General features: G+C 34.2%; 1 protein-coding gene across 1 annotated transcript in view; it reads right to left on the bottom strand.

Annotated features, from left to right (window-relative positions):
* LOC106667240 (glutaredoxin domain-containing cysteine-rich protein CG31559-like) overlaps window positions 1–17,720 on the bottom strand; it is a 109,170-nt gene that overhangs the window by 10,891 nt on the left and 80,559 nt on the right. The gene's annotated exons all lie outside the window — the stretch shown is intronic.

Raw genomic sequence — 17,720 nt, 5'->3', positions numbered from 1 at the left:
AATTTTAATTTATATGTATAAACTGGAGGGTGGATTGTTGTCGGTCGACCCTTCGTTAAAACGTTTTGCCTCCTTGTCCTGTTGTAATTTATGCCAACGTAAACAGGGGAACGGGATAATTTCGGAAATCGGTGAACTTTTCGACTCGTTCTTCCATTTTCAAATTGACTGGAGAAGAGAGAAAATAGGCAATTTACAGACAAAAAGAAAAAAAGAAAGAAAAAAAAAGAAGAGAAAATGAGACAAGAGCCGGCTCCACATAAATTACGACATCCCCATTCTTTACATTGTGGGATTGCGGCTACTAATGCGGTTATCGGCCAACACACGTCATTGAACCGGCCCACAGCCCAGCGCCGCCTCGGCCGTGTAGGTGCCTTAGATTTCCCTTAATTATAAACCCACCCGAATATTCTACACCCGGCCGGGGCGAATTCCTCTATTCTGTCTTTTTATAAAAGGAAAACGGAACTTATGCTAATGTTCAAGGACCCCCGGAGCGTTCCACCCCATCAATAAACACCCATGCGATCATCGAGGGTCGAACCTTTCGAGAGAAAAAATCCATTAGCAATTTGAACGCAAACGGCTTTGGAACTGGAGCTTATATTTTCATGTTTGGAGCGAGTTCGGAACTTGATTCCCCCGTAAAATTCCAAATTAAACGATTTGTCAAGTTCTTCATACACATTCCGTCAGTTCATCTTTAGATCACTTTAAAGAATTTAAAAATTAATACAAATTTCAAATTCTCTTTAAAAAAAAAACCTGTTTATCAAATTTTTCCAAACGATATACTCGCTTTTCTGGTCTGTCAGAAGCGTTTGTTTACCCGCCATCTTCAGTAGTCTGTCTGTGTGATTTCTGGCCCAGCACTGAAGATGACGAAAAACTGTAAGCTCCGAAATAATTTTTTGGTTGTTTCCTATCATTTTAGTCTGCTTTTCCTCTCTGTTTTTGTCTGTCAGACGCGTTTGGGCTTCCCGCAATCTTCAATAGTATGTCTCTGATGTATTTGACCCAACGCTGAAAATGGCTGCAAAGCACCAAAATAGTCGGAGTTTGGTCGTTTTCTGTCTGCTTATCTTTGCAGTTTGGGTTATCATACGCGTTACAGCTCCTTCAGTTGTGGGTTTGACAAGACACACACAGACCATCTAGTTCGGATAGTCTGACCAAAATGACCGGAAACGACTATAGGTTCAAACCCAATGAGGAAATGTCAGGAATAGCTTGCTTAATAAAAAAGTGAAGAAGCTGTTTACTTCAGCTGTCATGAGACTGTCAGATGTTTCGGCTTCTAGTCATCTTCAATGTTAGGTATGTGATGATATAAGTCTTTCAGACGAAAAGAGCAAAGATAGGCAGACCAAGATGACTATCAAACTACAGGCTCAACTCTACTTGACGAGGTCAGAAGTGTTTCAGTTCCTCGCCATCTTCAGTTGAATGCTTATGGTCACTTATGTCATTCAGATCTAAAAAGCTAGGATAGGCAGAAGGAAATTGTCAGAACCTACAGTCATAATACCACTTGCGATGTTTCGGCTTCTCGCCAATTTTAGTTATGGGTTTAACAGTCCTGAAAGACTAAAACTGACAGGATAGACAGACGAAAAACGATTGGAAACGACCAAACTACAGTCTCAACAGTCCAGACCACATAAGGAAATTTCTCGAGGAAGAACTAGTTTGATAAAAGAGTGAAGAAGCTGTTTACTGTCATGAGACTGTCAGACGGTATCGGCTTCTCGCCATCTTCAGTTATATGTTTATAATGACATACGTCTGATAGACCGAAAAAGCGAGGATAGAAAGACCGAAATGGTCAGAAACTACGAAACTACAGGCTCAACCCCTTTTAGACTGTCAGATGCAATCCTGTTCCGTGCCATCTTCAGTGAGTGTTAGACGCGGCAGAAGGATCAAAACAAGATCGTATCGAACATGATGGAAAATGACTAAACCATAGGTTTAACACACAGCAGATCCCATGAGGAAATTTCACGAAGACTAACTTGCTTGATAAAACAGTGATGAACCTGTATATCCCAGGTCTTTTTGAGACTGTCAGACGCGTTTCAGGTTCTCGCCGTCTCCAGCTGTTTGGCGGGCCTGACATATCAAAAAAGACTGAATAGACAGACCGGAAATGATCAGAAACGACCAAACTGAGACTCAAACCCCCATGGGGAAATCTCAGGAAGAATAACTTGGATAATTCAACTTGGATAACTTCAGGACTTTTTGAGACGTCAGACGCATTTCAAATTCTCACCTACTTCAATTGTGTTTTACGCGCGCCTGAGCGGCCAAAACTGTTAAGAGAATCAGCTAAAAATGATCGGAAACCAGCAAACTACAATTATTATTAAAGTTTTAAGAAAGGAATGTGTCGGTTGATTAAGATGGCATTGTTTGCTCAGGTGTAAACTGCACGAACGATTTTCAAAATTGGCGGATAGGTTTAAGCCGGAAGAGTAGAGAACAAGTTGAGAAATTTAGTTAAATCTAAGTAAGGAAAGTACATAAAAAAACGCTTACTTGCTGTCTATTACTTGAATTTCTATAAGTAAAAATTGTTTTTACAGAGGTGAAAGGGTCCGAGAAATACATCGTGCTCTGCCACCATTAAGTTTTATAAATAACTGCTTGTTGTGTAATAATGATCATTGTTTGGCTTATGGATCGGATGAGTAGTCAAATGCATTCCTTTTCAACACCACCAATTTTTCCAAAGTTTTTCCGTACCGAAATTTAATTTTTTTAAAATTTTCTAATCATTAAAATAATGCTTATACTGTTTGAATTAGTGCCAAATTGGTAAACATTTCTTTTTTTTATTTAGAAGGGAACTAGCGGGCGGTGGGACAATTTTTTAGACGTTGCCATGGAAGTTAAAAATCATTGAAAGCCGCCGCATTGAAAAATCAAGTTTTATTAAGTTAGCGTTTGAGTCATTCCGGTTGAACTTGAAATCGGACCCAACACCATTTTTTAGCGTTGGATATCATTAGAGAATATAGTAATTTTTTTTTTTAATTGAAAGTAGGTCAAATTTGAGACATCCGTTGTTAGTGTTTCAGGAAACTTTCGTCCTAGGACTATCTTAGTTGAATCGTTGAACAAAGGATGTTAAAACGAGAAATATGTGTCAAACTTTCCAGCTAATGAAAAAGCTCACAAAAGCATTCGGCTCACGTCGGTCACGTAGCCGGTTCCCGTTTGCGAACCTACGCAAACCTTTTGACCTGTCGAGTGAATTTTTCATCTTTCAGAGTAGAATTCAGTCAACTAGTGCCTTTACGAAAACGAGAGTCAGAAGTAAAAACATTCTAATAAGATAAAATAAAAGAGCCAGGGCTAGATGAATATTCGCTCAGAAAATAAGAGCTTTCACCAATTTTGATTATAGATTTCAAAGATTTATAGATTTATTGATAATTATTAATGTGTGGTGTTTAGTGACCGTTAGTCGATGATTATTCGGAGATCGTGAGATGCAGTCTGGTGTGACGTAGGTTTAAAAAAAAATTTATCGTGCCAACGTTTCGATCTTTATTGAGATCATCTTCAGGGCCCAAAGTGTTTGTTTTCCATGTAGATGTGTCATTCTTGTCTGTCATCCTTGACACTCAACACGACAGACAAGAATGACACGTCTACACGGAAAACAAACACTTTGGGCCCTGAAGATGATCTCAATTAAGATCGAAACGTTGGCACAATAAAGAAAATATTTTTCTAAAACTTACGTTACACCAGACCGCATCTCACGATCTCCGAATGATAATTATTAAATTATTTTATGATTTTACCTCCTTTTAAAATTGTCTAAGCTAGTCATCAAAAACTATTCGTTTATCAAATCCAGCCTTTCTAAGCTGAGGTGTAACTAGTCATCAGTATTCCCCTACAATTATCCTAATTTCTGCAAAGTCTACACCATGACCTACCCCCTAACACCCACATCACGACACTGCAATCCTCTCCTGACATTCTGACCCTATCCTTGCAGCTAAAGCAAGGATCATCTAGACTACCTCTATACTCGGTGGTGCAACAAGCAAAATGGACAAAAGAGCCGGCACGTGACTTTCACACATCGAAGAAGTACCTTGCTAACGATCCTACCAAATTCGTACCTTCAAGTCTATTTTGACACGGAATACCCATAAAACAAAATGGACGAGGACTGAACCCCAGATCGGACAACTCAGACCCGGACTTAAATCCGCAATGAGAACAAACTAACAATACACAAGACCTCACGGAGTCGAGCTGTTGAGTTCAGACAAGCCATCCGATATATAATGAAACCTTTCAATTAAAAGCCCTTCGTCGCACCCTCAACGCTTCTTTCTATGTCCATAAACAAACTATTCACAAGACGTAGATATCCCATTCTGGGCATGATCCATACACATTCCACTCGAAGCACTCATTCCATAACGATCCATAACCTCAACGGCCCACCATAGCAATCTTCCACCCCGCCTAAAGACGGTGGCCTCGTGACCTCCTAACACAACCCTAAACCAATCAACCAATAATCCTAAACACGGAGAATTCCTGCAAAGGCCGGCTACTCTCCCCAAACCCGTGTCTGACAGGTTCCTGCCATGTCTTTTATTGATCGCTACCTACAAATTGTTAAATATCTAAATATTCGTACAGAAACAATAATAATAATAAAAAATTTGTAGGATTCGAGATTGGCTTGGTGTTTGAGATATTGTTCGTTTCGTAACTATTTTTAATAAATAATGTTACACCTATCATGGCTGTTGCGAGATTGTGTGAACCTCGGCGATGCCTTTCTAAAGAGACCTCTTCATCAAGGCCCTTGAAATGAGTACAGTCGAACTCCCCCAAACGGACAATGCTAATAACCGTGCATACCTCCACGACCGGACAATTTCACTAACAAGGGAAGGCAAAAAGAGGGATTACAGAATTTGCCAAATGCTTTTGGGCGATACTAGGTCGGAAAAATATTAGACATGTGTCTGAGCGTTCTTGCTAATGGAACCTAAGACCCTAAAAAAATCAATATAAATAATTTTTAGGATAATTAAATAATATGCTGGATCTTATTAAACTAATTACAAAAACCAAAGGACATAAAATAGGAGTAAAAAAATGTTACTGAACAAAAAATCTTCGGATTTGTTTCAAGCACCCAGCAAAACTACTAGATACAAATTTACATAACTTGCAAAAAATTTAAATTTTTGACTTGGCTGCCATTTTTTTGATATTCTTATTCAATATTTCTTGTTTTAGCCTATGTCAATAATGTATGATGAGCGTATTAACTTTTTTTTATCTCCGGTTCTAATTTATTCACGGAGGCCAATTTCAGTGAAGTTTCCGGTAGATCAGTAGAATCGTTTCAGTTTTATCAGTATTTATGTAATTTTTGGAGGGAAAAAAATCGTAGCCTATTGGCACACGAGAAATTGGGGAAGGAAAAAGTTTAGATATATAAAAAGTAACAAACACCAACTGTTGCGAGTAAAGTAATACAAACATGATTCTTTTTTAAAAAAATCGCTATTTTTTAACCTCTCAGTAAGACATTTAAATACGAATTTTCATAACAAATAAAAAAATATACCCTTTTTAGTTGGATTAGTCGGTCCGCGTTTTTTTAGTCCGTTATTTCCGGTTTTTTGTTCAAAAAGTCATAACTCCTCTGGATTTTATCCAAAATCAACTTTATTTTTTTATTTTTTTTTTATTTTTTTATTTTTTTTTTTACTGGGGCTTCCGACATCTGGGTCATTTCAGCCCCAAGCTAAGTCAAGTCAATATTCTATTTACACTTCTATTTACAAACACTACATTCATACAGATAAATACATTCATACACATAAATACATCCATACAATACACTCATTCCGTTTGGTCGGTGGAGTACTTGATATTCCTCCACCGACCTATACTCGAACTAAACTAGATTGGGGTCGATGGAGTACTTTTATAAATATTCCGCCATCGACCCCGAACACATACTCATACGCTCTCATTGTTCGAGGGGCGATGATGATGTTATATTTCACCCTCACCCCTCGCCATTCACGCTAATAAATACATGCACTCAGACAAACATATAGACACACATGAGACATACTATATACAATAAAAAACCCCAATTTCCCGCAAAAATCGGAACAGGGGACCCTGAAACCCGCTGCAGTGCTCGAGTACCTTCTTCAGATTGGATGGCATGCCTACGCGCTCCCTGTAGGGAGCCAAGGCATGGCATGTTTCCAGTATGTGGGACACATCGAGCAACCTTTCTCTGCATAAGGGACACCTGCGCGGGCTTTGGCCCAAGAGCAGGTGGCCGTGTGTCAACCGTGTATGGCCTATTCTTAATCGCGTTAGGACGATTCCTTGTTTCCGGCTCAGGTTCTCGGGGGACCATCTACGAATCGTGCTCTTGACGCGCAAAAGCCTCTCGGACGACCCGGCCCACTGACGCTGCCATCTTTCTTTTATCATGGTCTTTACTGCTAGCTTGGCGTCAGAGGGCCTGGTCGCGATGGTCCGGTCTGGAGGGTTGGACGTCCCGGCCTTTGCCGCCTCGTCCGCACGTTCATTACCCTCCAGCCCGACGTGTCCGGGGATCCAGACAACAACCACCGTTTTTCCGAAGCGCTTCAACTCGGCGATTTTTTCCATCAACAGCACGACGAGAGGGTCCAAAGAGAATCCGTCCCGCAGGGCCCAGACAGCGCTCAGAGAGTCGGTGCATACGAGGAAGGCTGATCCTTCCTCGGTCCGCACCGCCTCGAGAGCGTGCCAAATCGCGTACAGTTCTGCCGTGTATATGCTGCAATGGGGGGGCAGCGACCAGGAGGTGGCCACTCCCTTGCTATACACGGCACAGGCCACACCATCGCCAGTCTTGGACCCGTCTGTAAAGACATGACCAAAACCGGCGTACTTGTTCCTAAGTTCAAGGAACTTAGTCTTATAAAGGTGTGGCGGTGTACACGACTTGGGCAAGCTCGCCAGGTCGTCGCGGACGAGTACGGCAGGAAGGGTCCAAGGAGGTGTCGGTCGGTCACCCAGCCGAAGCACGGTCCCCAGAGCCAGTCCCGCCCTCCCTAAGGCCTCGCCGAAGCGAATCCCGAGGGGTCTCGTCCGCGAGCGAAGCATGTCATAGACGGCTCATCAACTTTATTACATCCGTTAGAAAGATGAATCTCTTCCCTTTAACCCTACATCAACAAAATTTAAATTTTATTTCAATTAAGTGAGAAAAATAAGAAGAAATCAACAAAAAAACGTAAAATGTTCTATTTTTTTTTATCTCCGGTTCTAATTTATTCACGGAGGGCCAAAACAATGCCATTGGGTCTAGTATCTGTCCTTCCAAATCACTGTAAAGTTTCTAGTAGATCAGTAGAATCGTTTCAGTTTTATCAGTATTTATGTGATTTTTGGAGGGAAAAAAATCGTAGCCTATTGGCACACGAGAAATTGGGGAAGAAAAAAGTTTAGATATATAAAAAGTAACAAACACCAACTGTTGCGAGTAAAGTAATACAAAAATGATTGTATTTACAAAAATTCGCTTTTTTAACCTCTCAGTAATACATTTAAATACGAATTTTAATAACAAATAAAAAAACTTTTAGTTGGATTAGTCGGTCCTCTTTTTTTTCAATCCGATATTTCCGGTTTTTTGTTCAAAAGTCGTAACTCTTCTGGATTGTATTATCCTTTGGAAAAAAGAATCTCCTTTAAGCCTACATCAACAAAATTTAAATTTAATATCAATTAAGTGAGAAAAATAAGAAGAAGAAAAAACTTAAAATGTTATATTTTTTGCTCTCCGGTTCTAATTTATTCGCGGAGGGCCAAAATAATGCCATTGGGTGTATCAGTTTTATCACTTTTTTGAAAAAAAATCGGAGCCATTTAGAAGACCCAAAATTTGGGAAGGAACAAATATTAGGTATACAATACATAACAAAAACCGTAAGAAGCTCCGAGTAAAGTAAGCAAAAAAAAAAAAATATATAGTTTTTGAAAAAAAAACAACACATTTCGGTTCATTTTAAGCACTCAGTAAAACTATTAAATACGATTTATCATAACACAAACAAATAAACAAAAAATATACAAAAATATGCTCGATTAGACTCGAGCATATTTTTGTATATTTTTTGTATATTTGTTTTTGTTATGATAAATCGTATTTAATAGTTTTACTGAGTGCTTAAAACGAACCGAAATGTGTTGTTTTTTTTCAAAAACTATGTATATTTTTTTCGGGGCGCAATTTTTTCACTACGATATTTCCGTTTTTTATTTTTGTTAACAAATTCATCTCTTCTGGATTTAACTAAATTTCTCTTTATTACTACCGTTGGAAAGAAAAATATCTCCCCTTTCAATTGTCAAGAAGATTTAGATTTTATGCTAACGTGTTTATGTTAAACTTGGGGAAAACAAAGATGAAACAAGGATAAAATCCTGAAACGTTTTGTTTTATTTCTCAGGTTCTAATTATGTACAGAGGCCAAAATTATGCCCTTAGCAGTAGTTTCAGGACTTTCAAATTCCTGTAAACGTTTCCGATAGTTCAGTAGAATCGTTTTCAATTTATGTGATTTTTGAAAAAAAAATCTGAGCCATTTGGCACAAGAGAAATTTGGGAAGGTATACAAAGTAACAAAACCTAAAAGTTCCGAGTAAAGTAATTCACAAATAATTGTTTTTGTAAAAAAAACCACTTCGGATTAGTTTTAAGCACTTAGTAATCTATTAAACACGAATTTTCATAATAAACAACAAATATACACTTTTCACTGGATTAGCCAGGACGGGATTTTTTCCATTCGATTTCCCATGTTTTTTTAGTAAAAAAGACAAATTCATAACGCTTCTGTATTTTATCCAATTTCAACTTTATTACTAGATGTACTAATGTACAAGGCAAAAAAAAAACTTTATTACACCCGTTGGAAAGAAGAACCTTCTCGTTTTCCGTTTAGATTTTGTTTTCATAAGAGAGAAAAATATAAAGAAATCAAACGAAAACCTTGAAATGTTTTATTCTTTTATCTCTGGTTCTCATTTATTCCAAATTTATTCTATTGCGTTTAGTTTAGAAGGTTCCTGTAAAGTTTCCAGCAGATCGGAGGGAGTCGGTTCAAATTTATCCCCATTTCTCATCTTTTTTTTCTTTCATACCTCATAAAGAATTTAACAAAAAACGAAAGCAAACATGTTCATTTAAATTTCCAACCAATCAACCTACAGCAAACCTGCTTTCACAAACGCTTATCTCCTTTGGTCCATTTTTTGTTTGTGTTCAGAAATTTCTATTGTCCCGAATCGTACTGGCGTGACTAGTCATACATAAAATTCCCAATGTTTCCTTGGAAAAAAGGCGAATAACAATTTTCGAAAAGAACTTTTCCAAGTTAATGCGAAGAAAGATTATCAACCCTGAGATTGGATAGATTGAGAAATAATAACAGACTATAAATTATTTTCAGTAAAACTAGATATTAAATGTACTGCCCACGAACGAACCGGCCCTACTACGACGCGGCTTAATTTAAATTAAGTTTTGATGGCGCGATTTAATAGGTTCGATCATTTTTGATCATTTTGTTGTGTACGCCCATGTGCCAAGTTCGCCCTTGGATTCGGCATCACGTCGGATTTATTAATTATTTTGACTCCGAAAAGGGATTAATTATGGGGGTTTTATTTATATTTGTGCAAGGGATTTTGCTATGTTAACAAAAAAAAAAGAACAGGCCATTTTTGTTTAAAAAAAATTTATTGCAGTTAATTAGCCACCTAAGAATTTGGTGGGATCCTTGTTATAACTTTTTCCATCAAATTAACCCTTTTTAACATCAAATTACCATAATTTTACCATCAATTTGACCTTTTTTTAATTTCAAATTAACCCTCTTTAACTTCAAAATCCCCTTCCTTTAAAGTATTAAAAAAACTTCGGAGAAGAAAAAATTAACTATAACAATAAAGGATTCTTCTTTTAATTTGAGAATTTTCTTAAAATGAAATATAAAGTCTTGTATAAAATAGCACATGAAAATTAATTATTATTAAAACTGAAAGTTATATAAAATTAAATATAAAAAATAATGATCTTCTCTTAAATCGATTTTTTTAAATATAAAATAATTGGTCAATAAAGCAAGTATTTTATATTTTAAAAAAGCTAATTCATTAAGGACAGTCTTAGAAATTAATATTTCTGTTTTGTATAGTGTAGAAAATTTAGTATAAATTGCTATGGTTTTGTTAGATAAAATTAATTTTGGAGGCCAATTTGAAGAAAAAAAGAATCATTTGAAGGTAAAGCAGGTTGATATGAAAGCAAAAAAATCAATTTGAAGTTAAAAAGGGTTCGTTTGAAAATAATAAAGGTTCATTTGAATTTAAAGAGGGGTGATTTTAAATTTTAAAAAAGTACAATTGGAAATAAAAAACGTTTATTTGAAGTGAAAAACGGTAGATTTGAAATTCTAAAAGGTTATTTTCTAATTAAAAATGGTTAAATTGTAGTAAAAAAGTCTTAATATAAGCCATATACGTTTAGAAGCCACAACCGACCACATTAATTATTTTAGTTAATTATACTTTTTATTGTATTGGTGAGGGTTAAGATGAAAAGTAAAATTAATTAAAATAGATTTAATAAATAATTTAAAGGTAAACAAAGGTTAATTCCTAATTAAAAAAGGTTTATACCAAGTTAAAAAAAATGTAATTTGTAATTAAAAAGAGTTAATTTCGAAGCTAGAAAAGTTTAATTTCTAATTAAAAAGGGTTAATTTCGAAGTTAGTAAAGGTTAATTTATAATTAAAAATCGTTAATTTCGAAGTAATTAAAGGTTAATTTTTTAATTAAAAAAGGGTTAATTTCGAAGTTAGTAAAGGTTAATTTATAATTAAAAAGGTTTAATTTCGAAGTTAGTAAAGGCTAATTTTAATTAAAAAGAGTTAATTTCAAAGTTAGTAAAGGTTAATTTATAATTAAAAAGGTTTAATTTCGAAGTTAGTAAAGGCTAATTTTAATTAAAAAGGGTTAATTTCGAAGTTAGTAAAAGTTAATTTATAATTAAAAAGGTTTAATTTCGAAGTTAGTAAAGGCTAATTTTAATTTAAAAAAGTTAATTTTGAAGTTAGTAAAGGTTAATTTGTAATTAAAAAGTTGAAGTTCAAAATGTTACTGTATGATTATATTATCATATAAGTTTTTCAACGCATCAGAGAGCAGCTGGATATGTTTATCAGATGTTGGTTGAGAATAAACTATTGGACCGCATTCCTTCTGCGATTTCCTACAAAACCCAACGTATACCCATTTTTAAAAGGGTAACTGAGGATTAGAAATGGGTCCTTTACAATAAGGTTAAGAGAGGAAAATCCTTAGGGAAAACGCAGCGACTCACTGTTCACAACTCCAAATGCCGGATTACATCCCAAGAATGTGTGGATTTGTTGGGACTGCTTTATTATCCTGTGACGATGCTTTTCCCGTGCCAATGTTTTCATTCATTCATCATTCACAACGTAGTCGTTCTCGGATCATTTACGGCCATTGTACTACAAACTTACACATCATAGAAGTTAAAATTAATATTTTTCCCTGGTCGTTCTCGAGGGAATCGGGCAGCGGGAAGGTGTGATCTTCTCGAATCGCAAACCAATTTGGTTCCAATTAGCTCGAAAAGATCGCGGTCACGAACCAAAGCCGGGATGTGAAAATAGTAGTCGAGAAGTGAGCGATTACGGGCAGATCCTAAAGCGACGGTGTGGGCGATGCTTCGCAGGTGGGGAAGAAGCGGATTGTTTGGCGAGCCGGAGCTGCCCAATCCGCCAATCTCGCAATAATCTATGCGAATATCCTTAACCTATGCTTCGGAACTCCCGCTAGGTATGCCGTAACATCAACTCGTGCTAGCGATCATCGGAGCTTCCCAGCCTTGAACCGCTCAACCTTTCTCACCCACCTTACATAACGATCTGAAGAAGATCCTAACATCCATCCACTCCTTTTCTTACAAATACGTTTATATTATTAGTTGATTCGACAAAAATTAGTGAAGGATGTCTTTGATGGGTGTACCAACGATTATCACGATTCTTGACGCATTCTGTGTACCGTCATTTGACTCATTAGATTAAATAGAGCATAATAATTTTTTTATTTTTTTTAATGTGAAATAAACATCGATGCTTCGTTTTACCCCCTCATTTTGGAGAAGTCAGTTTTCATTATTAAAGTTGGGCAAGTTGTTGACTTAATGATTTATTAATCTCAACTGTGATTAAGAGATAAGAAAAAAGTAACATCGGTAATGCTCTTTTGAAATGTGTCACCCATTTTAACAAGAGACAGTAAAAAAAAAATTAAAAAATTCATTGCAAAGCTCAGGAAAAATTTCCCAAAAAAAAGTTAATTTAAAATTAAAAAGGTCAATTTGAAGTTAAAAAGGGTTATACATTTTAATTTAAAATGTAACTCATCTTCATATGGTTTTTAAATTTTCTTAGATGCTTTAAATAATGGGCTTATTTCAAAATTAAAAAGAGATAATTTTAAATGGAAAAAAAACTATTTTGAAATTAAAAAGGGTTAATTTGACATTAAAAATTTTTCGTTTGAAATAAACAAAATGTTAACTTAATTAAATAGCGCATAATTTTTTTTTTTTTTTATGTCAACTAAACATCGATGCTTCGTTTTACCCTAACGTCAATGCTCTTGTGGTAAAAAAAGTAAATAATTTCATTTTGAAGAAGTCAGTTGTCATTATTAAAGTTGGGCAAGTTGTTGACTTAATGATTTATTAATCTCAACTGTGATTAAGAGATAAGAAAAACGTAACATCGGTAATGCTCTTTTGAAATGTGTCACCCATTTTAACAAGGGACAGTAAAAAATACCTTAAAAAATTCATTGCACAGCTCAGGACAAATTCCCCCCCAAAAAAGTTAATTTAAAATTAAAAAGGTCAATTTGAAGTTAAAAATGGTTATAAATTTTAATTTAAAATGTAACTTATCTTCATTTGGTTTTTAAATTTTCTTACATGCTTTAAATATTAATGGGCTTATTTCACAATTAAAAAGAGTTAATTTGAAATTGAAAAAATTATTTTGAAATTAAAAAGGGTTAATTTGACATTAAAAATTTTTCTTTTGAAAAAAAAACCTTAACTTGATCAAATAGAGCCAGTTTTCATTATTAAAGTTTGGCAAGTTGTTGACTTAATGATTTATTAATCTCGACTGTGATTAAGAGATAAGAAAAAAATAACACTTGTCGGTAATGCTGACTATATTGAAAAGTGTCACGCATTTTAACAACAGTCAGTAAAAAAAAAACTGAAAAAATTCATTGCACAGCTCAGGACAAATTTAACTGTATTGTTCTTCATATGGAGGAAATCTCTGTTATAGAAAAACAAAAGTGCGAAATCAAGGTTATTTTCTTGTAACCTTATTTTTGCACTCGTTTCGCAAGTAGGACTTCCTGCTCAGAGCACAAGAGAATGGGTCGGTCTTAGGCTCGGAAAAACCGCAGATAAGCCTCGACGTGGCACATCCGGTAAAAAGTAAAAGTTAATCGATTTTCTGTTGGACAAAAAAAAAACACTACTGGGTACGGAGAGATTTCAATAGGATCGAAATCTATATCATATATTGTAGAATATAATGTAACGTAATAAAATGTTCTCAAGTCGATTTGGCGCGGTTACGATAGACAGAGAGGAAGTCGTTACAAATCTATAGATTTTCATCTGTCAAATTATCCCTTTTCCCCAAGAAAGTCCCCATTTTCCTTGTCAAATAACCTTTTTTCCCACTAAAAAACCCTTATTCCATCAAATTAACCCTTTCTCTCGTCAAATTATCACTTTTCCCCGTGAAATTAACCATTTTCTCGTCAAATTTCCTTTTTTCCCGCCAAATTAACCATTTTCACACCAAATTAACCCTTTTTTAATTACAAATTAACTCTTACTGTAAAACATTAAGAAATGGTATGAAATATATATATGTACGTACAGTACATTTCCTACGTTTTTGCGAATTAAAATAAATAAAATTATTAGGCTCCTAGAAGACCATGTGGAAATTAAATACAATTAAACTTCAAAAAATTGTTCTTTTGTTAATTTGAAAGGAAGAACATTTTCTGTTAATTAGAAATTTTCTTTATAGCTTTTTTCCATCAAATTATTCTTTATAGATTTGAAATTAATCCTTTTAACTATTTTTTTACGATCAGATAAACCATTTTTTTAATTTAAAAGAAAACCATTTAAATTCAAAAATTGGCCCTTTTTTAATTTTAAATTAACCTTTTGTTTAAAAAAACCTAGGAGTTAAAGGTAAAAAGGGCTCATTTGAAGTAAATAAAAGTTAATTTGAATTTAAAAAAGATTAATTTGAAATTAAAAAGGCTAATTCGCAATTAAAAAATGTTATTTTAAAATTAAAAAGTTCAATTTGAAGTTAAACCGGGTTATTCTTTTTAATTTAAAACGTAACTCGTTTTCATATGGTTTTTAACTTATCTTAGTTGCTTTAAATAATGGGATTATTTCGAAATTAAAAAGAGAATTCCAAATTAAAAAGAATTATTTTGAAATTAAAAAGGGTTAATTTGACATTAAAAACTGTTAATTTGAAATAAACAAAAGGTTAACTTGATGTAAAAAAGAGTAAATTTGACGGGAAAAACTATAATTTCGGTTTCAAAAAAATAAAATAAATTTCCTCCTGAAACGATTTTTGGACGATTGTGAGATTTTATTGTCAGGATTTAAGTTAAAACAGATTCATTTGAAATTAAAAAAGAAGGATTCAAATTAAAAAGGTTAATTTTACTGAAGAAAGCAATAGTAGAATGAAATGGAGGTCCACTAGGGAGGGTGGTAAGGATCGGATCATTCATGATCTCTATAAAACCAAATTAAGTCTCAATTTTTCAATTATTTGAGATATTAGACTGAAAAGTATTTCAGATACAGGAAACAGATAGGTTTTAGGAAACGTTGCAACCTTTAACAATTTCATTCCTTTAATTATTTACGAGTTGGCAAATAGATGGTTTCTTTCCCACTCTACATGCTGCACTAAACAATTTCATTTAAGGTAAAGAAAATCAGCAATATTTCTTGATCGATTGTGCCTTTCTGGGGAATAAATCATGGATTTGGGAGGCACTGGGAATTATTGGCGAAGAACGAAAAGGTCAGCAGATTTGCGCGAATCGCTTTGATGTGGCGTAAGTGCCCTTTAAACTGCCAATGATTCCTTCAAAAGGTTAGACAACCAGAGATTCGTTTGGAAAAACAGTCGGAAAAATCGGAAACGCAATCAACGCAAATTAGATCGATTTCAAGATGGGACATCTTGACAATCAAAATAACGATACTGATAATGTCATATTGGCAGACACCGTATACAAAGAAGCACACAACTTCTAGAGCAATCCTGTGAAAGTTGGAATGGTTAATTTGACCTTATAAACATGTGTGTATGTTTTTTTAAACCAGCGGACGGATTGAGGGCCGGGTAGGTCTAGAATAAATAGTAGGTTAAATTTTTTTCTGAAATTTTTCCCCTTTCAAATGTTTCCGTTTATTTTGGAAAATCGCCAAATTGGTTATGGCTTTGATACGATTCAACCGATCCACAGAAAATTTTCCAGAACTTTAGAGCCCTATAAGGCACACGTGACCGTTTAAATTTGACCTTCGTAAATAAATTGGAGATTTAGAGTAAAGGCGTTTGAGGAGTGTTTTTATTTTCCTCACTTATAATGGCATAAAATCTACACGTTGTTGACATGACCTGAAAGAAGAAACATTTTGCTTTCTAACAGCTGTAATAGCGTCAAATTTGGATAAAATCCAGAGGAGTCATGCATTATTTAATAGGAACACTGAAATTCGGTAAAAAAAAATGGCCTGCTGATTCCAAAACAACCTTTTTTTGTATCAAATTAACCCTTATTAATTGTAAATTAACCTTTTTTTACTTTCAAATTGGCATTTTTAAATTTCAAATTAACCCCTTTTCTAAAGCATTAACAAAACCTTTTGCCGTCAAAATAAGCCTTTTTGCACCAAATTAACCTTTATTAATGGGAACTTAATCTGTTTTGTCTTTAGATTAAACCTATTTAATTTAAAATTTATCTATTTTATCTGCAAATTAACCCGTTTTTTAAAGCATTAAAACCTTAGGAGATAGTACGAAATGTAAGCATGAAGAGTTAAATTCCTGTATACTTGTTAACTTTTTTAAATATAAAATAATTGCTCCCTTAGAAGACCATTTGAAAAACAGATACAATTACAAGTTAAAATATTAAAAATTAATGGTTCTTGCATTAATTCGAGATTTTTTAAAGTATAAAATGATAAGCAAATATTTTATATTTTACAAATATGTTAATTTATTAATGGTATATTTTTAAAACTTAATATTTCTGATTTGTCTATTGTGGTAAATTTTGTATAAATTGCTGTAATTTTTCTGGATAAAATTATAAGTAAGATACATAAATGTTCAGTGATTTAAAACAAAATGATACCTAGAAATAAAAAATGAACGATTTATTCCAGCAACACTACCGAATTTTATATTTAAAAAAAATGAATATCCAGCTACTATGGCTGTACTATTTCTTTTGTTTTTCTTTCAATGAACAAGGGGTAAATATTATTTGGAAGAAAACACATAATTCCTTTGTAGATATTCTAGGAATTTATCACCTTCATCAGAACTATGAAAATGTAAATAATAATTTAAAAGTTTAACAAATATGAACATCTATTCACAATTAATCCAGAGGAGTTTTGAATTTTTAAGTGAAAAACGTGACAGACGAGATTGATATTTATGTGTGATGCTAAGTGACTGTTAGTCAATAATTATTCAGAAATTGTGAGATGCGGTCTGGTATGATGTAGGTTTCAGAAAAACATTTTCTTTATCATGCCAACGTTTCGATCTTTATTGAGATCATTTTCAGGGCTCAAAGTGTTTGTTTTCGTGTAGATGTGACATTCTTGTGTGTCGTGTTGAGAATGCCCTCAAGTGCACGACCCACAGTAATGACACATCTACACAGAAAACAAACAATTTGAGCCCTGAAGATGATCTCGATAAAGATCGAAACGTTAGCACGATAAAGAAAATGTTTTTCTGAAACCTCCACCACACCAGGCCGCATCTCACGATTTCTGATTATTTATATTTATATTTAAGAGCCAATATAATAATACAAATAATACAAATTGGATGTTATTACAATTGTTAGAAAGCTATATGTTTCTTCTTTCATCATTTGTCAAACAAGGTTTAAATTTTATACCATTATAAGTGAGGAAAATAAGGATGAAATCGATAAAAACTCTTCAAAAGTTTTATCTCTAAATCTACAATTTTAATTTATTTACGAAGATCAACTTAAAACGGTTGCGTGTGCTTCATAGGGCTCTAAAGTTTTGGAAAGTTTTCTATCGATCTGTTGAATCGTATCAAAGTCATCACCAATTTTTTGATTTTTCCCAAATAACCGGAGACATTTGAAAGGGGAAAAATTTAAGAAAAAAAATTAAACTAACTCGAGACCTCGCCCATTAATCCCTCAATCAGCTGGTTTAAAATAACATATACACGTATTTAAGAGC

The sequence above is a fragment of the Cimex lectularius genome, unplaced genomic scaffold, assembly GCF_000648675.2.
Source record: "Cimex lectularius strain Harlan isolate CLEC.00 unplaced genomic scaffold, Clec_2.1 scaffold27, whole genome shotgun sequence".
In the NCBI taxonomy this organism is placed as follows: domain Eukaryota; kingdom Metazoa; phylum Arthropoda; class Insecta; order Hemiptera; family Cimicidae; genus Cimex; species Cimex lectularius.
Note: the sequence above shows the minus strand (reverse complement) of the source record. Positions and strands in the feature narration are given on the sequence as shown.